Here is a 19,276-nt window from a genome sequence, read left to right on the forward strand (position 1 = left end):
ACAAAAACACAAGTTATCTGTAATTCTAACTGTTGACCTGTTATCAGCCTTTCTATGGTGCTTGGAATCTTTAGATTTTTATCCTTAAACTCAATTTGATTAGTCTCATTTTCTTATGTTCCTCTTTCTTTGCTTTAAAATGATTGTATATTTTCTCTAATTAAAATACATGTGAAGACAGATAATTCTATGGAAATGTACATAAATAAGTGATTCCTTGTCAGTTAACCTGAAAAAACTCACATAGACAAGCATGAGGAGCCAGTCAAACCCTCACTGCTGTAAGACTGCTTCATGAACAGTCTTGTAAATTATAAAACGTGCAGTTATATCCCCATCAGTTACAGTTCATTCGGCTTTATGAAAGGTCACTGAAGCAGCAGGATGGTATAAAATGATCAACACCTTTCACCCTTTCCATTGTTAGAACATGAATACAACCTTGCAACCACACCGGTTATAAATAAATAATACAAGAAAACAAACAAACAAAAAGGCTTTGTTGGTGTGGTCTCCAAGGAACAAGGTTGAGCAGTTTCTCAATTCACTTTTACCACAGGCTGTATCCTGCAACTATTTGTGACTCAGTGTTAATGCTCAGGCCCATGCTTTATGATAATAAGACTGTTCAAAACACTATCAACAGAAAACATTTTTTAATACTAGTAAAAGTCTAGCAGTATTCTAGTGCATGAAATCGTGCGGATGTAATTCAGGAGCTTTCATCAACATTAATTGTCAGAGTGAGGAAAAAAAAATTCTGAAACTGTCCAATATTCTGATTTTGGATAACCACACATGACGGTGCGAGCGGAAAAATCTTGGAACACACATATCCACACTTGAGGTGGATGGACATGAACAGCAGAAAACAAAATTTTGCACGAATTTGTCATCATAGAAGAGAAAACTCATGATGCTTGAATCCATGGGCCTGACGTTTGTCAGATAAGGTTTTTTTTTCTTTGCAGACTTTGACCTTTTAGATTCGAAATCTTCTAATGACTGTCAGTTGTGACCGTCTTAAACCAGTTGTTCTGTATCATCCAGGCATTAATGTGCTGCTAACAAATCTGTAGAATTAATATATTTCACTATATTTCTACCAAATCACGAAAACACAGATTCCAATATTTTGTAACAACAGTCACTAACATGGATTAGAACTTAATGTGCTTTTGGAAACAAACAAACAAATTAAAAAAACAAAAACCTTGTTACTTGTTACTAAAATGAGTTCCACTAAAAACTACTGCACCACTGTAACAACTTGTACAGCTGCACACCTGTAATGCCAGTAAAAAAGTGAGACATTTAAGAATAAGTCCTGAATAAATTTTGCTTAAATTGATTCCCAGACTTTAACCTTGGATCAGCAATTTTTAAGGGTCTAAGAAATGCAAAGCCGAATGCATAAAACTTCATGACACAGTATCAAATTAATGTACTTCTCCCTTTGGGGTGGTTGTCATAGGGTGAGAGGTAGGGAGGTAGGGAGCATCCTGGACAGGTTGCCAATCTGTCGCAGGAGTCTGTTTTTTGTAATTATCTAAAAAAAACGGCACACCCTGGATTCAAAGCTCTTTTGTCACTTTAATTTCTCAATTCATCAACATCTGCACTCCATCTTCTGCTGTGAGAAAGTTGCATTTTGCTGCTTTTTCCATTTTTAAAGCACCTGGTAACAACCAAAGACCACACAAACAATATAAAAACAATGTATTTTAATGTCATCATCATCAGCAGATGTAAATGATGAAACAATGGGCACAAATAGTACGTTAACAGTTAAACCACTTGTGATGTTTTAGAAATTACATAGAAATGTTTTAGATACTTAAGAAAAAAAAATAGTGGAATATGTGCAAATGAAACTCTTATGGATAATATAGAGCATGCATCAGTGTAACTATTCCTGAATACAACAGTCAAGCTCCAGGAGTGAGCTTACAGCCAGTGAAAAAGGTAACACATCATACTGCAAGCTACACCTATGATTAATTTAATGTACTTTTTCTTCATAGCGCTCTACACGTCCTCCTCTTTCACCCACAGACCTTCCTTTTCCTGAGACACTGCTTTAGCACACCTGGCTGTGGATGTATTTGACCTACCTCCATTTCTCCTCTCTCTAGTGGTGCTGCTGCTTTACCCCACAATCTTGCCCTGTTTCCAGGCCTGAGCCCCATCACACCTGCCCTGCTGTAAATAAACATTGTTGTACTGACAGTGCACGGGTATGTTTTATTCTGCAAGTAAACAAATTAATCTCGACTAGTAAACTTGTCCTTCCTTCCTTCCGCTGTCCTTTGTTGCATTTACTGCATAATGATCTTCCCTTAATGAGCAATAAAATTTGGGTTGTTTCGGGTTAACAGCAGTATAACAACAGAACATAAAGTGAAACCATACTTTGCCTAGTTTATAAAATGGATGGAGGTTTTCTTTGCTAGCAATCTTTGAGCAGACTGAATCCTTCTACTTTTGTGTTTCTAAGAACACATCCAGTATGTACAGTTTGGACTATCTCAGAAATACAAGTTATTAGTGTGCAGGTCTACACCTATAAATCTCCCCTTCTCCCACATTTTATTTTTTTATATATTAAAAAAAGTTACAACAATCCAATTAAATGGATGAATTGCAGCCTAAAATGTGGTGAAAACTCACTAGTGCAATGAGAGGCAAGAAAGCAGTCCCTCCGGGTTCTGTGTGCAGTTGCTGCAAAGACAGTTCAGTACTGCAAACTCTTTGCTTGACTTGCCTCAGTTGATGTTGATACCAGCTCTCATACATACTAGTTGCCTTTTACACTTTGTGAACATGCTGAGCTGCAGGACATATGCTGAAAAATATTGGAACGAACAAGAGTTTCAAGGTAGTTCTGTGGATACCTGCTGTCAGGTAAGATTGTAACATTTACTAGATAATTTGTTGATGAACTTTTATTGTCATTAAAACTTTTAAATGCATCGTCTGATTATTTATTATTTCTGGTCTCTCAACATACAACATAAATAATATATAAGCAAGGGATTCATATTTTTTATGGGAAAATGAAATGTATTTTTACTTCCATTTGTTAGGTAAACTTGGAAAGATGAAGATGATCCAACATATACTTAGGGATTTGTATTCATAAAAAGCTAAGTGTGATCACAGCGAACTAGATTGTGATGGTTCTAAAATGTCAGTCAGGGCTGACACAGTCAAAAGAAAAGGCATGGCTTAGGTCTGGGTTGGGGGAGAGGCAGGTTGCAAAGCAGCTTGCAGATGTGCAAGTAGGGCTGGAAATCTGACATTTAGTTGTTTGTGGACCAAACAGTTATGTTACTATCAATGTCCATTTGATAGCTAACAACCATCTACCATCTGTGGAGGTAGTAGAACATCATTTATGTTTTTACATTTTCCACAGATTAATCAAAATTACATTTATTTTTGTAATTTTCTCAATTGCACATTGCTCATTTCTCATCACGTATTTGTGTTTTGTTCTCTGTTAAAAAAAACTAACTATAAGAGGTGTTGTTTTCATGGCTACCATTTTACCAGTGGTTCATTTAAAAAAAAAAAAAGTTTTGCTTTTATTTGGTAGCAAATCGACACACAATGGCATCTGGATCAGTTACAGCATGCGTAAGTCACCGAGGGTTCCCTTTATGCCGTGAAAGTACCTACTCTGAAGACATCCTTTTCTTAGAAACAGTCTTGAAAGGAAAAAAACTGGCGTGTCTCCAGTTCCAGGTCACGATGCAAACATATGTTCAGTTCCCTGATTGTTTGTTATAGGTGAGCCATCTGGTCCCTTCTTGTCAAGGTCATGCTCTACATCAACTGTATCGCACAACTTCAGCTGTAATCCTTGTGCCAGTTCCTTGGGATGCTAATGATGTTTTGTTTTCATCGTGTGGAAGCGTGGTCACGGTTTCTGAGGGCACGTGAGGGAGAGGAGACTGTCAGAAAAATTGATAACTCATTTAGTATCATAAGTGCTGTGACCTTTACAGCCATAGAAAGTCTGATAGAAGTGTTAACTGGCTGGGAAAGTCAGTCTGACCTTAATCACTGAGGTGACAGATCAGAAAAAAAATCACAGGGCATCACCATCAAGGGGTTGATCTGATAATTGGTCTATTTTACAGAGTGTTACACAGAGTGGTCCGTAGTTGACACACCTAACAATTTCCCTAGAATCATAAGTGAGAGTATCAGTTCTTATGGTAGCTTTTATCCAACACTTTGAGGCAGTCAACTTGTTCTTACCTACATGTCATACACATTTTCAGCTGCTGGGATAAATACTTAATCATCAACGACATAAACTCAGAAAATCACAAAAAAACAAAACTTCAAAAGATTATTGAACAAGAACAGGAAACATTGTCACTCATCATATTTTTGCTACATAAAACTTTATTCTGGCTTATGGTTCATTTGCTTTCCTTCCTTCCTACCAGGACAAGATTTCAGATCATGTACTGAGGTAGATTTCCGCATGTCTAATCAATAGTGTATTGGTTTATATATTGCTCACATGGTGTAGCTATAAAGATTCCTAGAGACATTTATATGATGCCATGAGGGCTTTATTGTGTGTGCCAGAATTTTGTGGCCCCAGTCACGTGACTGTTAAGATTAATGTACCCACATGCAAAGAAGTGATAAGAAACCTTCTGTATAAATCCACGTACAGATTAGATAGGTAGGAAACGGCATATAATTTATACACTTCTAAATCCTGAAAACTGCAAATGAACTTCAGACTCCATGTCTGGCTGAGGCTCTTTGCACATTTAAAGAAGTCAGACTTTGTAACTGCAAAACTTACACTGGGACTCTGCCTAAGTAGACAATGTGTACATTTAATCTTTTTGTACTGTATTTACATAGAAAGCATTTCAGTTGTATTTTCAGTCATTCATGTCATGTATGCATGACAACAAACCTGCTTCTGTTTTAATCAGCTCAGCTGTCTACACACTTAGCTTTAGACCTAATATTGTTTATGCTATTAAGGAGAAAACATGACCTCGAGCATTTTTATTTCTTACTTCAAGCTTATTTTCCTGCTTGTTATTGACACTACAACGACTGAGTGTTGCATTCTAGGGAATTTTAAAATATGGGTGTCAATTTGTACTCTGCAGAACATAAACACTTCCTGTTTAGTCACAGATAAACACACAGACACCATTAAACACAGCCAAAACATGACACACACACAGTGCGGGTAACAAGAAAGTACACAAGTTATTTATTTAATACCAGGTCATGATATGAATATTATGGCCCTTCTTGTGATTCTATTTGATGTAGGAGAGTCAAATCATAAACTCTGACTTGATCACCAACTCTGAGTATGCTCATCCTGAATTAAGTGAGTAGGTGAGCAGAGAAAGCACACGATCATCAGTGCAGCTCCAATTCCACAATTCACCATGACAACAGGTACATGATGAGCAAACCTCCATTTTAATTCAGAGGACAGAGAAATAAATGAAATGAATATGTGTCAGTTTGCATCATTTACTGAAATTTTAATTAGATGAATCTGAAATCATAATTTTAATTATGATTTTTAAATCAAATCATTCCACTGTAATCTATGTAGGCAAATTTGTAAAAACTAAAATAAAAATTAGGACCATTTTATTTTTCCAGTAATTATCCAACTTTAATGTAGTGGTGAGATTTTTAAAAAAATCTTTAATTTACAGATTTCGAAAACAACATTATTCCAAAATCCTTAATACTTATGTTACGTTGAGATGCAACCTTTCTTTTTAGAAAGAAGGTACTTTCTCCAGGGAACCCTTCCAAACAAGCCATATTTGAACAGTTTTTTCTAATTGTACCATCATGAACTTTAACATTTGAAATGCTAACAAAAAATCTCTCTCTATTTTTTTTTTTTTTTTGCAGTTTTCTGGAAAACTGCTATTGAACGTTTTTGTCTTGTCAATAATCTTCTCACTGTAGAACGATGGACTGCAGATTGTTTGGAATTGGCCTTAGACCCATTGCATGGCTGATGGGACACTGCTTCTTGAACATCACCGGTGATGCCTTTCCCTCTTGGCACTGCATCAATATGTACTGTACCTGAATGTTCCAGACCACTGCTTTTATAGTAGTGTTCACACTTCAGTCAAGTGCATTTAATTAACTACTTACCCATAAGAATGTACTTACATTTTGGCTTTATTTTTATTAAATTAATAATGACACCATTGCATACTATGCAATATGTTATGTTTTGTAGTTTATCTGAGTCTGTACTTACCTAATTTTAACACCTGCTAAGGACCAGATTATTTTTTGTCATGTTCTGATATGTAAAATTTGCAGTATTGCACAGCACTATACCACAGAGTAACATATTGTCATTGTAACATAAAAAATGATCCTTAGCCATTGATTGTGTTTTGCTTTTAAAAAAATGCAAGAATGACCCGATGTGACTCAGATATTTGTTTAAAATAAAAACATTACCGTCTACTGTTTTGAAATACAAGTCAAATGATTTAAAATGTGCTATGATCACTCAGCATTGTGGTAAAATGCATTTGCCAATACCACTGACATTTTACATCACACTCATTTTACGCCTGCAACGAACCATGGAATCATCAAATGATGAGTGTTAAATGATGCATATGGTATTATTAACTGACTGTAAACAGTCACTCTAAGAATTAAGAATTAAGTAAACAAGGGGAATTCTCAGCGCAAACGGGATAGCAGAACACGTTCAGCACAAGACATATAGATGTAATGTGACTGAGCACCCAGTAGTGTATGCAGGATGTCCCTGAACACTGTTTTGGAGGAGCAAAGTAAACATGACTGATGCCACGATGAGGCAATACATATTTCACGCTACCCCGCCCCCGCCATCCTCTCTATCCTCTCTTTTTTCATTAAACCTAACGCATTTGGTAAATTTCTAATGAACTTCAGTTTAAATAATGCTCAAGTCAATATGGTTCTTTATTACAATGTTGACTGTATAGATTAGATGATAATTAGATTATGAAACTTTAATCTTAAATTGCAGCAGTAATTGCAAAGATCATGACGACATGATACTGTTTTTTCCCCCCCTCATATTCATCATCAGTGCATGCAGTGAAAATTGCAGAACATCTGCACAAAAAAAGTGTCCCCATTCCCATTATCCCCTCATTATCAGCTCTACAGGAGGTTACACAAATGAACAGAAGCATTAAGCTGTCTAGTAAGTGTTCATACGATACATTATTCTGATAGAGCCTCCTCATTTTGCATTCATTGTTAATGCGACTGAAATACAATTTAGATGGACATTTAGAAAATGTGACAATGCATTTAGCATTTGAAGAAAATATGACTTCTGTAAGCAGAGCCTTATAGAGTAGCCCAGAGCAGAAAGAGCATTTGCAGACATCCTTTCTCAGCATGCTCTTAGCTGGCTAAGGCTGGGGCCAGTAGGGCAGAAAGCTCTGTACAGTTTGAAGTGTGATGGCTGTTGGCACAAAACAGTGCCTGAGGTGCTCTGTGCAGCAGCTGGGAAGACGGTGCTTTGTAGCTGGTCAGCGCACACTGCAGGGGGTGGCAGGTTTGTTATATGGTGTGAAACAAGTGGTTCTAGATTCAGCAGTGATGATGACACACACTTCCCTCTGTGTACCTCTTGGCAGACTTTAAATAACGCACACAAAACCCCTGGCATATGTGACATCAACATATTGGCCTAACCTGGACCTAAGCAGGAGTCTTACTGTAGAAGTGACACATGAGTTATAATGGAGTCCATAGTAAACTGGGATTTGTAAGTACAATGTGCTCAGTGCGATTTCCATTTGTCTCTAGAAATGATTATGTGAAGGGTGTTTTTTTTAATTTTCTGCCTGTTTAGTTTGCTTAGTTCAACGGGAAATTCTGTATTCCAGTGCATGTGATCCTTAAAGCATCGTTGTTTATGAAATATCAACAGCTGGTAATGCTGTGTTCTCAGTGAAATAATTAGACTGATGAAATACCGTTAGTGACAGCAAGACAAGCACCAAAAATGATCACCATCACAATAGTACTGCATTTACCATACAAGGGCTGAACTGGCACTCTGGCATACTGGGCAGTTCCCCGGTGGGCCGACACACTTTTAGGCTGATGGGCAGGCCTGAAATACCCCTGTGTACCAGCCGTACAAGGACTGAGATCAGCCTATTGGTTCATTTTAATTACTGACACTGGATTGTTCAATCACATCTCTTAATGTGACTGTCCCCTCCTTTACCTTTGCTATGTGCTCACCAGTAATCAGTAACAAATTACTGATTACTTCCCCAAAAAAGTAATCCCGTTACTTTACTGATTACTTATTTTCAAAAGTAATTAATTACTTAGTTACTTAGTTACTTTTTAAAAACACGATTTACAACCTGAAGAGGTGATAAAGCGATAGATCTTTCAGCCCAATTCTACTTTTTCTGCATAATCCATCATACAAAATGTAATCAAATGGAAACGTCTCTTTTTTTTAACTTGTTTTATCAGTTGTAATTTTTTTACTTTATGCATCAAGCAAAAATGTAATTATGTGCAACATTCTCTGACTTGAATAAATTAGTTTAACATTTAAACCTATTTTCTGCACATTCCAGCACATAAAATAAAATATTTTTTTGTGTTTACACTCACTCTTTCAAATAGATGCAAGTAAAACACAGCAGAAAATAAATAAAGTCAAAGACTAGCGGTCCTGTTGCTCTATTTTCACCTGTAAAGCAGGAGTAGGGTAGGCGGAGGTTTACCCTGGTGCAGGTGTGCCGCGGTCAGTTGAAGAATCCGCGAGTTTCTCTGTGAATTTCCCATTACGTCGTTGCGCACTCGGTGCTTGTTTGGAAGTTTAGGGGTTTTTTTCACTGTAAAAAGTTTTCTTCCCACGCACAACGGACGCTAATGTTTTTGTCACTTTTTATGGAATCAAACTCAAAGTAAGGTCAGTACTTCCATGCTTTAAACGCTGCATGCTCATACTCTCTCCCACAATCGATATATGATCCATTGTTGATCTGCAGACAGCTGTTGTCACCAACGGCTCACTCGCTTACGTCACTGTCATGAGACATTCTCGCAAAAAATCACGGTTTTAGTAACGCAGTAACGCAGCGTTCCTACGGGAAAGTAACGGTAATCTAATTACCGATTTTGCAATAGTAATCCCTTACTTTACTCGTTACTTGAAAAAAGTAATCAGATTACAGTAACGCGTTACAAGTAACACGTTACTGCCCATCTCTGGTGCTCACACAGCTTGTAGAAAAAGTTTAGTATAGAAGAAGTGGGGAAAGGTGGAGCTGAAAAGCTGAGAAAAAACAATAAAAACAAATAGATCCTGCAAAATGTGTCAAATTAACCGACATGTTAGCTGTCGGGGCTGCTGCTACACTGTGAACAGTAGTATCACCAACAACTAGTATCCAGGCCTCACAGGAGGGAAGAAGTGAGGAAGAAACAAAGAATTTGAAATTAACATGGTAAGAAAATAGTTGGAGGAACATAATTAGGAAGGGAGAGATTCAAGGATTCAGGTCAAATGAATGGCTGTTTTGGCCATGAGCCATTGCTAAAAGCTTGTGATCAGAAATGTCAGGGCCAAATTTGTGTCCCAGTCCAGTCCAGTCCAGCCCTGTACTACATTATGTACTCTCCTTTGTAATTAATGTTGCCAAAACTGTAAAAATAGATACAATACCTGAGTAAACCGTACTGTTTCAGGGGATGACACGTTCCTCACAAAAACAAACACACACTCTGAGTCAATTGTAGATACACCATTTTGCTGCCATTCTGATGTACCCAATATGTATTACTCCACAGCTGAAAAGGTTCCCAATAAATGCACCATTTACTCTTGTTTGAGTCATTTACTAAAGATTTCAGTCCCCAGGTGTTTTAGGAGAAAAAACATTATTAGGCATAAAAAGATATAACAGTGACCAGTTTTTAAATCACAACCATGTACCTATAAAATGCACGAAAATGCACTCTTCCTTATAACACAAATTGATTTTTAAGCAATGAAAATTATGTACCGCAACCACCCACACAACAATTCATTTCTCTAAAGTGCTCAGATATGAAGACTTTCATGATGAGCAAGCTGAAAGAATTGTTTCCTCATACAACTAGGTATAAAGGCTCAGAGGAGAAAGAAAAACAATATGTGGCAGCAATCATAAACATAAAAAGAAGACGAAAGAGACTAAGCACACAAAATGCTAGGAGAAATGTAGCAGCTACCAAGTAAGAGAAAAGAGTGCATGTTCTGACCTTCAAATCTTTTCTAGCATTAATTACACATGGGTACCAATCATTAAAATATAACATAGATATAAATACTAAAACGTTACATGCATTATGAAGTAAAGTAAGCTACAGTTTTAAAAGAAATGTGAAATGAAGAAAGCCTGAACAGACTTTGAAAATATCCTGAAACAAACCCTAGTCATTAAATCAAATGGACATATATAAGGACAAGACATAACACACACAAGAATGACTGGAGAGATAATCTGTGAGGACCACTGATACCTTGAAGTGATTCTGGTTGTTCAAATTAATGAAATGACATAAGTTCCACACATATTGTTAGCAGCTAATATGACCTAAGGTGAACATTAAATAAATTCAGAGGCACTCATGCTGCAGGAAGTAATAAAACAAAAATTAAAACAGAAAAAAGAAGAAACCTACATTAACGTCTGAAGTGATAATCTGATTCTCTGATTGGCTGTCAGTTGAGTAGAAGATCTATCTTTTGAATTCCACAGACTTACTTTTTACTTTTTGTGCTGCTGTGTTCACCTGGCTCAAACAAGCTCCTCCACACCGTCCTCATTCATAAAGTGCTCTACAAACCGTAACATTAGTAGGTGGATTTTCCCATTTCAGTTCAGCTAGCCACAGTGAATAACCACTTACTGCTATAGATGCAAAGCATGAAAGTGGACTTTGTATCCTTAATTTTTTTACATAAAGTTCATTGCTGCAGCCAGTGGCAGTAAAAAGCCTGCTTTTTGGTTTTAGTGTCCTTGTTTTTCATGAAGTTAGGAGTTCTGTTACTAGCTAGCTAACATAAACTAATGTACGTCTATTAGCCTCAACCAATCAACCAACCCAGTGACGTAACATTCTGTACTGGCATAAGATGGTGCTAAACATGTTGTAAAAACTGTAATTTTAATTAGTTATTTCTTAAATCCAGCTTCAGACAGATTTAAATCTATGAGAGTAGGGCTCCATGGTGTAAATAAGCCTACATGTATTTCACGTCTACTTTAACTGCTTGTTCAGATGCAGTTTATTTAAAAAAAAAAACTTATTGGACATAAGTTTAGGCACTAAAAGTACTTGGCTAGATTTACCTACTTGGTTAGTGTTGTGGAAGTTTTCCATTTAAATAAAGCCTGCAGATGAGCGGTGAGCAGTAGCTAACATTCTTTAATCAAAACACACAAAGAACAGACAACCAAGCTTGTGGAGAGCCTACATGACTGCGGGGCAGACGGTCAGCAGAGTCTCCCTGAGTCTAACATGGCTCTCAGTTAAATACCTTATCCAGGAACAAAAGGCAGTACACAGCCGTTTCACACCTTAAGGTTCACACTCCCTTGCTACCTCCCAGAGCCCTCGAAGAGACAAAAGACTCTTCCTGTGGAGTGGTCTGCTTCCCCCAACTTCCTTACTAGACCCCCACCATTTGTCTTACTGTATGAGTGTGAGACTTGTTAAAATCCAGTGGCACCAAGGCATCATACAATAAAATAATGTGATTAATACATAAGTAAAAGAAATTCCTATACATTAAGCAGTCTAAGCAGCTTGGAAAGAAAAGCCTCTGGACTTCTTTAAGTTTCTTGAAGACATTTCACCTCCCAACCAAGAAACTTCTACAGTTCTAAGACCAATTGGTGGAGAGTCCCAGATTTAAACCCAGGGTCGTGGACCCACTATTGATCATCTGCCTAATCACATGAGCCAAGGTGTGAAAATGGGTGTGGGTCACCAACAACCAAGGTTTCGGATGAACCCACTGTGAAACCTACCCTACCCCACCCTATCATGTGATTTACTGAGGTCAAATGGCCCAGGATGTGAGTGGGTGTTAAGGCGTCTGGGAAAGGATCTCAAAACTGGATTGGGAGAGGTGAAACGTCTTCAAGAAACTTAAAGAAGTCCAGACGCTTTTCTTTCCAAGCTCCTTAGACTACGATGACCTGGATGACTGAGAACCTTCACAGTTCAAACCACAGTTGGTGTTAAAAGACACTCTTTCATAAAACAAAGTACATGTTGGAAAACTTGATTTTCTAGTTTATGATTCTAATGAGACAGGTAGTATGTACTGAAGGTGCCTAGTGGGACATATATATCAGCCACTTCATCGATTGATGAAGTCCAAATCGGATGTCTTCTCACCAGGAGTTAATAATTGCAGTAATATCGGAGAAATTGTGTAGCAATAAAAATGAATCCCATCATGGCAATAAACAGTGGATAATCAGACAAACATTGGCAGTTTCTGGGCACAACTGCATAACATTAACATTCAGGGAATTTGATTTGACAAAAGCTCTCCCCTTGCTGCTGCAGCTGCAGATCACGTGAGCTGTTGCTTAATTATTTAATTATCCACTGTTCTCCACTAAAGTCTGCTCACAACGTACAGCAGACGAGTCCCAACTTTTGATCTAGTCACGCTGTGGAAAGATTTGCATAGTATTCTCCAAAGACTGTCTCTTCTTCTATAAGAGGCTTTGGGGAATTTGAAAACAGCACTATATGCTGGACTTTTGTCTCTCTCACAAATCTAAAGAACTCATTACTTTTACTTATCTATTGGGTTATTTCAATTGAAATGATGTGGAATGTGTAGACACAAACAGATTAGTCGATAGATATCAGACTAATCACGAACAGAATGTGCTCGGTCCTGCCTTTTAAGCATGCTGTTTCTTGGATCGTGATAATTTTTTAATGCCTACGTGAACAATTCAACAGATACTCTAAATACTGAGTATATGGCATCAATAAAAGATGATATTTTCATTAGCAATCTGAATCTAGGTTTCCAAATATATTTTTTTTACCTGGAAAATGTGTATTTCTCTTCACTTTTTGTAATTTTAAAACCTGATATTTCTTGAATATATTGTAACGATGGTTAAGTGTTACTGGACAGTGACATGTTGGTTTTCTCTGCACACTGTTGTTGTTCCTTTAAGATTCATGTTTGGTTGGGCTGCAGGAAGTAGTGAGGGTGGTGTACAGGAAGGGGTAGGGGGACCTGGTTGTTCTGTGTGTGTGCCAGGCTGAAGAGAGGTGTAGTTCGAGAGCGCTTCCCCCTGAGTTAACAACCCGCTGGCTTATGTGCCGAATAAACGGACAAACTGAGACCCCAACCGTCTGGTTCTTGTGAACGTTACATTGGTGTCAGAAGTGAAGAAAGAAAAAAGAACCCCAGAACGCCCGAGACCCTGTTGCCGGCGACGCTTGCCGTTACGAGACGAGGATGTTGCCGGGCAGGATTAAGAAGGAGACGGAGGAGAGGGAGGTTCGTCCGCGCTCGCCCGCCCATGGAGTGAGGGAAACGGCGCTGCGGCTGTCTGCCGAGGCTGGATTTTCTCCAGGTTTGACTAGGCTCGGGAACTGTTCGCACAGCGGCCGCGATTCCGGCGGGAAGGAGTCGACCTCGCTTGGCGCGCCGTCACGTGATGTAAACAAACATGGCGGCGCCCAGCAAGCTGCAGCGAATATAAAAACGCCTAAGTTCAGCGGCAAGACGCCATGGGAAGTGTTTATCGCACAGTTCAAGCTGTTAGCTGTTGCAGCTGGCTGGTCTGAGGAACATAAAGCTCTCCAATTGGCTTTGTGCCTGTGTGAGGATGCAGCTGCATGCCTGCTGCTGCTGACCGAGGAGCAGAGGGGAGATTATAATGCTCTGGTCGGAGCACTTCAGAGGCGCTTCGGGCAGTATAACCAACCAGTGCTGCTGAGGTCGGAGTTCCACAACAGACGCAGATTGCCAGGTGAGCCCCTCCGCATTTTGGCCCATGAAGTCGAGTGCCTTTGCCGGAGGGCGTATGACAGCATGCCACCATCAGTGCAGGCGGAGTTAGCTCGGGACCAGTTCCTGCAGGCCCTGAGCCCTAAAGAGCTCCGCATGCAAACTCAGCTTGCTCGGCCGGCCACACTCAGTGCAGCCCTGGAGCTAGCGTTGGAGAGGGAGATGCTTGCAGGATCCTCTGGGGGCACTGACGACGCACACGTGGTGAGGGCTGTGTCAGCACCTGTGGAACAGATGGAGACGCCAGCGGGCCTGTGCAGTTTGGTGCAGACAGCTTCGCTGCAGTCGCCTTCCCCTCGGGCTGGCCCACACCGCCGACCTCAGAGCTGCTGGGGATGTGGACAAGTCGGACACCTCATCAGGCAGTGCCCCAAGCTTGCAGCGGTTCAGGGAAACGCCCACGGGCCCGTGTAGGCGGGAGTACATGGGCCTGGGAGAACGACATCCCCACACCACCGCCACCTCCACCCGGTGCGGCCATCACTGTGGGCTGGACCCAGGTTGGCGGCTTTTGCCATGTTCCAGTGATGATTGCGGGGGTGTCCTGTACGGCCCTGCTGGACACGGGATCCAATGCAACGCTGGTCCGACCCGATATTGTCCCAACCGGAGCTGCTGTACAACCGACTAACGTGCAACTTAAGACTGTGACCGGTGATCTGGCCCCAATGAGAGGGAAGGGAGTGTTCCAGTTCAAGGTGGGGGACCTCGGTGTGTCTTATGCTGCCTGGGTGGCTGACGTGCAGGACGCCTGCATCCTTGGGCTGGATTTTTTACGAGCCATTGGTGGTGTACTGGACTTAGGCAAAGGCCTCCTCGTACTCCCTGATGGGAAGAAGGTGCCGCTTATTCCTCCCCCGGTCTGCACAGCATCTGCCGCGGCGTCCACCTCCACCGCAGAGACCCCTGCAGACCCGCCAGCAGAACAGCGAGCGGAGGAGGAGGAGGAGGAGAGGCTCTCAGCAGTGAGGAGTATCTGGTCAAAGAACTGTGAGGGGCTGACTCCACAGCAGCAAGAGAGTCTATGGCAGGTACTAAAAGAGTTTAGTGACATTTTTGCCCTGAAAGAAAGTGATGTTGGCTTGACACACTTGGTAGAGCACGTCATTGAGACCGGGGATGCCCAGCCTATTAAAGTGCGCCCCCGCCGCCTGCCCCTGGCTCATCAGGAGGCTGCAGACAGGGAGCTGTGTGAAATGATGAAGGCGGGCATCATAGAGCCATCTGATAGCCCGTGGGCCGCCGCGGTGGTGATGGTGCCTAAGAAAAAAAGTCCTAGGATGCGTTTCTGTGTGGACTACAGACCACTCAACAAAGTGACGAAGAAAGACTCTTACCCCCTTCCCAGGATTGATGAGTCCCTCGACTTAGTAGCCGGGTCCTCCTGGTTTTCCACCCTGGACCTGCGGAGTGGCTACTGGCAGGTGCCACTGTCCCCGGAATCCAGACCGAAGACAGCCTTCTGCACTAACAGGGGACTATGGCAGTTCAAAGTCCTGAGTTTTGGCCTTTGCAACGCTCCTGCGACCTTCGAGAGGCTCATGGACAGTGTGCTGGCTGGCGTCCCACGGCAACGGTGTCTGGTTTACCTGGATGATCTTCTAGTGCACGGGAGCTCCTTTGATGCTGCCCTGGATGCCCTGAGACAAGTGTTGGAGAGGGTGGCGGCTGCAGGCCTGAAGCTGCATCCCGACAAGTGCCACTTCATGAGGAGGGAGGTGGAGTTTCTGGGCCACAAGCTGGGTCGTGAGGGCATCAGCACTTTGGAGGAAAAAATTCACACCATTACCGAGTGGCCCACACCAGCAGACCAGAAACAGCTCAAAAGCTTCCTAGGACTGGCGTCTTATTACAGGAGGTTTGTGAAGGGCTTTTCCTCCATAGCCGCACCATTCTTCCACCTGCTGCAGAAGGACCGTGACTTCATCTGGACCCAGGACTGTCAGCAGGCGTTCGACACCCTCCGCAGATCGCTGACAGAGTCCCCAGTCCTTGCCCCCCCTGACCCCGCCCTGCCTTTTGTCCTGGACACTGACGCAAGTAATGTGGGGCTGGGAGCGGTGTTGTCGCAGGTTGGACCGGAAGGGGAGAAGGTGGTGGCGTACTTCAGCCGGGTCCTGAACAGGAGCGAGCGGCGCTACTGTGTCACATGACGAGAGCTGTTGGCTGTGGTGGCGGGGGTGAGACACTTTAAATACTACCTGTGCGGCACAGCATTTGTTGTCAGAACTGATCATGCTGCCCTTCAGTGGCTGATGTCTTTCAGGGAGCCAGAGGGACAGGTGGCTCGCTGGCTGGAGGAGCTCCAAGCCTTCAATTTCACCGTGGAGCACAGAGCAGGGACGCACCATTCTAACGCAGATGCCCTCTCTCGCCGCCCATGTGCTGCAGCTGGCTGCCGTTACTGTGAGAAGCGAGAGGAAATAGAGCGGGAACTCACGACAATAGACGGAGCAGCACAGCTCGCCTGCAGGGTTCTTCTGGTGGTGGATGCAGCGGAGTGGAGGGCACAGCAGGAACAAGACACAGACCTGCTGCCGGTCCTGCAGTGGCTGGAGAAGGGGGAGCAACCCCTTTGGGATGAGGTCACTGGGTTTTCCATCTGTACCAGGGGGCTGTGGGCCAAGTTTGCAGCTCTCAGGCTGAAGGAGGGGGTGTTGGAGCGTGCCTGGAAGGATCCTGCCACGGGGGAGGAGAGGTGGCAGGTTGTGGTGCCAAGGTCGCTGAGGTCAGCTGTGCTGGGAGCCTGCCATGGGAGCACTGGCTCTGGCCACTTTGGGGTCTCCAAGACTCTTCGCCGCCTCCGCCAGGGCTATTACTGGGGTCAACAGCGGAGGGATGTGGAGGACTTTTGCCGCAGCTGTGATGCATGTTCCTCACACAAAGGGCCACAAGACCAGTCCCGGGCTCAGCTTCAGCAGCAACCAGCAGGAGCCCCAATGGAGCGAGTAGCTGTGGACGTCATGGGCCCATTTCCTCGCACAGACAGAGGAAACCGCTATGTTCTTGTGGCCATGGACTATTTTACCAAGTGGCCGGAAGCATACGCCATCCCAGATCAGGAGGCTGAGACGGTCGCTGATGTATTAGTGGAGGGGATGTTCAGCCGCTTTGGAACAGCAGAGACCCTCCACAATGACCAGGGGCGTAACTTTGAGTCCAAGGTATTTGCTGCCATGTGTGAACGCCTTGGGACTAAGAAAACCCGCACCACCCCACTTCACCCCCAAAGCGATGGGATGGTGGAAAGGTTTAACAGGACGCTGGCCCAGCAGCTAGCCATCCTTACCTCAGAACACCAACGGGACTGGGATTACCATCTTCCCCTTACCCTCATGGCCTACAGGTCGGCAGTGCAGGACTCCACCCAATGTATGCCTGCCCTGCTCATGTTAGGGAGAGAGCTGAGAACTCCTGCAGAGTTGGCTTTTGGGAAACCCCCGGACGCGCCAGAGGCACCACCGGGCCGGGACTACGCAAGGAAGCTGCAGGACCGGCTGGATTCTGCACATTCCTACGCCCGAGAGCAGCTGGCGAAGGCAGGCCTGCGCCAAAAGAGGAATTACGACATCACCACTAAAGGGAGGCACTTCCGTGCTGGGGAGCTGGTGTGGGTCTACAGCCCAAAGAGGAAGAAGGGACGGTGTCCTAAACTGGATAGCAGCTGGGTGGGGCCTTGCAGCGTCCTAGAGCGAGTGGGGGAGGTTGTTTACAGGGTGCAGTTGCCTCCTAGGGGGAGGATAGTAGCGCTGCACAGAGACCGGATGGCCCCCTACAGAGGACAGTCCCTCCCCTCCTTTCCAGAGGGACGTGTACAGAGCGTCCATGACCCTGCTCAGAGGGGCCCCCGACCGGGGCTGCGTTCCCCCCCCTCGGACTCTTCACCCCAAAGCCCCGAAGCTCCGCGTCCTCCTCAGGGGCTCAGGAGGTCAAGGAGGGAACGTAGGCTACCGCCCCGCCTCAGAGACTGTGTCGTTCCCTCGGGGACGAGGAACTTATTGCTGGGGGGGCAGTGTAACGATGGTTAAGTGTTACTGGACAGTGACATGTTGGTTTTCTCTGCACACTGTTGTTGTTCCTTTAAGATTCATGTTTGGTTGGGCTGCAGGAAGTAGTGAGGGTGGTGTACAGGAAGGGGTGGGGGGACCTGGTTGTTCTGTGTGTGTGCCAGGCTGAAGAGAGGTGTAGTTCGAGAGCGCTTCCCCCTGAGTTAACAACCCGCTGGCTTATGTGCCGAATAAACGGACAAACTGAGACCCCAACCGTCTGGTTCTTGTGAACGTTACAATATTCTGTTCAGGGTTTCTTGCACACATGTAACCTTTTAAGGTGAGAGCAGCAAAACTGCCTGAAGATAATTTCAGCAATTAAATCAATGACTTTGAATGTACCGTATAGTACATTATCTTTAGGGAAATTAACACCATAGTTTTTAATTACGCTGTCATTCTCATTTATTCTTACATGGAGCCAATTAATACATGTAATTGTACTTGTTATGGATCTCATTAAAAAGGCTTTAAAAGGTCTATTTGGTGTATAAGAGAGCTCCTTATATTAGCTATAATTATATAGTCCTGTTTCCAGTATAGACACATACTGTACAAACATCCTCAATTAAACTTTGTAAAAGAAAGAAAAGAGGAAATACCTCTGTGAAAGTCACAAATGACACAGAAAGAGTATAAATAAACCCTCAGCCCTCTATTTATTCATTTATTTACTGTAACCAGAGGACTATGATCTTTTTTCAAATTTGTATTTTTAGGCAATATTTGGAAATACTTTGTTTACAATTATGCTGCTTTACATTCCTTCTAGTCCTATAAGGAAAAACAGTCTCATTCACTATGTATCATCATCATCAAGGACCTGTAACTAATTTGTACACTGCCAGATGTGTAAATTTGTGTTTTCATTCTATTATGTTCCTACACATTCCTCTAATATGCCCACTTCTTTCTCTACGTGCTCTTTGCATTTTTAATTTCATCACATTCCATCACTTTTTTCCTCTTTACATAACTGAATAAAGACAAAAATCAGTTTCAGTTGATGGATGAGCTGATATTGTCGGCTTGCATGATGAAATGTAGTTTGTTTTTTTCTACTATGCCAGGGAGAGGGTACTTTTTCTTTTAAATCATTCCTCCTGTGCTG

The sequence above is a fragment of the Rhamphochromis sp. 'chilingali' genome, assembly GCF_963969265.1.
Source record: "Rhamphochromis sp. 'chilingali' genome assembly, chromosome: 15".
Taxonomy (NCBI): Eukaryota; Metazoa; Chordata; class Actinopteri; order Cichliformes; family Cichlidae; genus Rhamphochromis; species Rhamphochromis sp. 'chilingali'.